The sequence below is a fragment of the Theobroma cacao genome, chromosome 5, assembly GCF_053813885.1.
Source record: "Theobroma cacao isolate CCN51 chromosome 5, ASM5381388v1, whole genome shotgun sequence".
Classification (NCBI taxonomy): Eukaryota; Viridiplantae; Streptophyta; class Magnoliopsida; order Malvales; family Malvaceae; genus Theobroma; species Theobroma cacao.
Genome location: NC_142643.1, coordinates 15,593,368 through 15,598,185, shown reverse-complemented (window position 1 = coordinate 15,598,185; position 4,818 = coordinate 15,593,368). Strand labels below are relative to the sequence as shown.

At 35.8% G+C, this 4,818-nt stretch overlaps 1 long non-coding RNA gene across 1 annotated transcript; it reads left to right on the top strand.

Moving 5' to 3' along the window:
• Positions 1-2,242: 2,242 nt before the first annotated feature.
• LOC148762486 (uncharacterized) lies at positions 2,243-3,957 on the top strand. Its single transcript, XR_016026222.1, has 3 exons — positions 2,243-2,337; positions 2,981-3,064; positions 3,900-3,957. It is a non-coding gene; the product is annotated as an uncharacterized LOC148762486 (long non-coding RNA).
• The last annotated feature ends 861 nt before the right edge of the window (positions 3,958-4,818 follow it).

Sequence of the window (4,818 nt, the reverse complement as noted above, 5' to 3'; positions counted from 1 at the left end):
GAGACCTTCATTGTTGAATCAGATCAGAGAATTACAGAAATCTGATGATTGGTTGAAACAGGAAGTTCAAAAGCTGCAAGATGGAGAAGCTAGTGAGTTTAGACTCAGCGATGATGGTACTTTGATGCTTAGAGACCGAATTTGTGTCCTTAAGGATGATCAGTTGAGACGAGCTATTTTGGAGGAAGCTCATTCTTCCGCCTATGCTTTACATCTCGAAAGCACCAAGATGTATCGGACTATTAAAGAAAGTTATTGGTGGCCGGGTATGAAACGGGACATAGCAGAGTTTGTAGCGAAATGTCTCACATGCCAACAGATCAAGGCAGAGCACCAAAAACTGTCAGGTACTCTTCAACCTTTACCGATTCCTGAATGGAAGTGGGAACATGTGACTATGGACTTTGTATTGGGTTTGCTGCGGACACAAAGTGGGAAGGATGCTATTTGGGTGATTGTGGATAGACTAACTAAGTCCGCTCATTTTTTGGCTATCCATAACACGTATTCTATTGAGAAGCTGGTGAAACTTTATATAGATGAGATTGTGAGATTATACGGAGTCCCAATTTCTATTGTGTCAGATCGAGACCCTCGATTTACTTCTCGATTTTGGTCGAAATTTCAGGAAGCTCTTGGAACTAAATTGAGATTTAGTACTGCCTTTCATCCACAGACAGATGGTCAATCTGAGAGAACTATTCAGACATTAGAGGATATGTTACGGGCTTGTGTCATTGACTTTATCGGGAGTTGGGACAGACACTTGCCATTGGTGGAGTTTGCTTATAATAACAGTTTTCAGTCTAGTATTGGGATGGCACCATACGAGGCTTTGTATGGAAGGAAATGCCAAACTCCGTTCTGTTGGGATGAAGTAGGTGAGAGGAAATTGGTGAATGTGGAATTGATTGATTTGACAAACAATAAGGTCAAAGTTATCCGAGAGCGATTAAAGACAGCTCAAGATAGGCAGAAGAATTATTTGGATAAACGAAGGAAAGATTTGGAGTTTGAAGTCGACGATAAAGTTTTTCTTAAAGTTTCTCCTTGGAAAGGTAATAATTTGAAATTTCCAAGTATTAAATCTTATTTGATTATACTATTGTGATAATTTGTGGTATTTATTGGATGATGAAAGGTGTGATTCGATTCGCGAAAAGGGGAAAGCTCAATCCAAGATACATTGGACCCTTTCGTATCATTGAAAGGATTGGGCCAATGGCTTACAGACTTGAATTACCCCCAGAGTTAGATCGGATTCATAATGTCTTCCACGTCTCGATGTTGAAAAAGTATGTTCCCGATCCCTCTCACATTTTAAAGACACCTCCCATTGACTTGCATGAGGATTTGAAGTTCGAGGTGCAGCCTGTACATATTCTAGATCAAAAGGATCGAGTGCTAAGGAACAAGAGAATTCCAATGGTGAAAGTATTGTGGAAGAATGCTCGAATGGAGGAGATGACGTGGGAAGTCGAGAGCCAGATGAGAAACCAATATCCACATCTTTTCTTCGAATCAGGTAAGTGAAATTTTGAGGTCAAAATTTTATTTTAAGGGGGGTAGTGCTGTAAAGCCCGACCTTATAAAATACTATTCATGACATACATGTGATGATAGCATAATTGCATGCTAGGAGAGTCCCGAAAAATTTACAAAAGTCGGTATTATACCTAGAGGTACAACAAAGTTTATTTAATCCTCGAACTAGATCAAATAGGAATTTTAAGGTGAGATTAAGAGTTTCACAGTTCATGGATGACTTAAAATGGTAATTTGGAGTTTGAGGATCATTTTGGAGTCAAATCAGAATTTTCACTAACTAGGGGTAAAATGGTCATTTGCCACTTGGGGACAAAATGAAAATTTTAGAAAAGGTTTTTTTTTACCCCATTTGACTTATTATAGTATAATTTGACTTATTGGAGTATGATTTGAGGTTTAGAAGTGAAAAATTTTAATTTTGGTATAATTTGGAGTAAAAGGGTAAAATGGTAATTTTGCCACCTCAGGGGTAAAATTGTAATTTTCCACCACCAAGATATTTTTCCAGCACATGGTCTTCCTTTATCTTCATCTTTGACCCTTGACTAATCATGTGGTGGAGATAAAATGTTTAAATTTTTAAAAATTTAAAAACGGACCAATGACATGATGCCACATGTCATGCCTTTATTAATTTATTATTTTCCTTTTTAAAAGGCACAAAAATCAGCTCATCTTCCACCCCATGGCCGGCCAAACCAGCAAGAAGAGAGAGAAAACAAAAACAAAACCCTAGAGAGAGAAAATCAAAGAAAAAGTGTGAATTTTCAAGGAAATTAAGTGAAAAAGGTGAGATTCTTTCTATTAAGCTTGAGTTTTCTTATTCCCAAGCATTTCTCTTTATTTTCCATGATTAAATTACATGTTTTCATGATGAATTCAATTCTGAAAAAAATGGGTTAGGAGAGAGAAAGTTGTTGGATTTATTTGATTTTAATTTATGTTAGTGTTTTTAGTTAGTTTAGCATATTTAGAAACAAAACAACAAGAAAAGAATTTATTTTCTCCCCTAACCATTAATGGTTGAATTTACCATGTAGTGAGTGAGGATGAGTTTGATTTTATTCTAGGAGAATTGGTTAAGGAATAATGAATTATGAGCCTAGAAAAATAATGACAATTTTCAGAGCAAAAATACGAATTTTTACCCACTAGGGGATAATTTACTATCGAGACTGATAATTTGCACCACACTAAGGGACATTAAGTTAATTTGGGTGCAATTGAGGTATAGAAACTGAAAAGAATTAAATTGGAGTTTAAACGGATGCGTTAGGAATTTAATCGGGTGATAAGATGAATTAGGCCAATACTGAGTTTAGATAGTTACCAGTGCATTTTTGCATTCCATATCATGCATTGGTAGTCGAAGTTAGTTTAATTTTGATTTAGTACCAACTTGGTGAAATTCTCGATTTTGTACTGTGTCAAGGTGGTGAGTCCTCCGATAAAGGCAAGGAAATTGCATCCGAGGACTAGTAGACAGAGTGCTTCGAAAGTCTGCATTCTAGACATTGTGAGTAAACTTACTGTCATTTTAATTATCTAGGGTGGTTTTTAGATGCTTTCATGAATTCTATGGAAAAAGGAATTTAAAAAGGTAAATTTTCATATTTTATGAATAAATGAGTTTCAATGAAATTAATTTATAAATTGTTTTGGAATTAATAATGATTTTGAAAAATAGAGTACACGGAGACTGTTAATTGTGGCAATTTGATTGTTTAAATTGACTGGCTTATGATAAATCGAGCATGATTGGCTAGTTGGTAATTGTATTGAAATGCGAATTGTTTGGTTGCCTTGAAAAACTGCGAATTTCAAAATTGCCATATCATGTTATTGAGTTTTATTATATGGTGGATTATATATTAATTAATCACTGCAGTAGGGGGTTTCTGTGGACCAGCCTTTTAGAGGGGCACGGTAAACCCCATTATATTCTTACCTCCAACGGAGAGGCGCGTAGGGTATCTCCTGGGGTAAAGTTTAGGGTTCACTTCACGCTAAACCACCACGTGAGGGGGAACTCAGCGAACGCCAAGGAACGACTATGTTTTCAAAACAAAAACATGATTTATGTGAAATGTGAATTTTAATAGCCTTAGCGATCTCGGTAGGATGCCTCGGCCAAGGTGTCCCCGAGAATGGATTTATGGCACAAGCCTAGATTTTTATGAGATTCATAAGCCTTTTTACGTATTTTGAACGAGATGTGTTCTAATTGTATAACCTAGTTTATGATGATTTACTGTATTGTCTCCATGTACTTAACTCTAGATGTTTATGATGATGTTTGTTTACTCATTGGGATTTTATAATCTCATCACCCTCCTTTCCACCCATTTCAGGTTCAGTATAGACTGTAGATAGCTGATCTCATCGAGGACTACAATGGGATCTGCATTTTCCAAACCGTAGGTTCACAGTCCTCTTTATTTTAGTTTATTCGGGGGCACTCTTGTTATTGTAAATTAAATTAAATATTTTGGCTTACTGTATTTAAGTATGTATAAATTTATTTAGCTTTTACGCTATAAAAAATTATTCACGTATAACTCTATAAATATTGTTTTATAAGAAAATAGAATATTTTACTTAATATTTCTTTTATTTTCTTATTATATTCAAATAACCATAATTTCGTTTTAAATGAAGATTTTAGACTTTTAAACTCATTTTGAATTGAATTATGTGTTTTGTACTTGTATATTACGTTTTAGCCAGTTTCAAAATTTTTGAGAAAAATGACCAAAATACCCCTGTGAGACGAAAAATTAATATTTTATTTGTTTAAAGTTGGAAACAACTTAAAATCTTTTAGAACACGATATTTGACAATGGTTGCTCACAAGGGAACAGAGAAACTGATAGTAAAGCCTTGCGGGGTTTCGGGTTGACATTCCGGGCAATAAGTGTCTACCGGGACACTGCAGCGATTGTCACGGGCTCGAGGGGAGTACCGAGTCGTGACACATACCATCCTGCCACACTTAGCTCATGCACACTCCCTACACACACAATGCAATATCATCATCATCAGCTCATGTGCACTCCCACACCGCACATAGCTAGGTCATCATCAGCTCATGTGCACTCGCACACCGCACATAGCTGGGTCATCATTATCACACAAAAGGAGCGTCCAAAGCATAATATACATATCAATATAATGTGATAATGCATGAACTATTCATATTGTACATTTCACAAGATAGAAACATTTCATCAAGGGCTTGTTCCCCAACTATATTTTTTAAAGCAAAAACA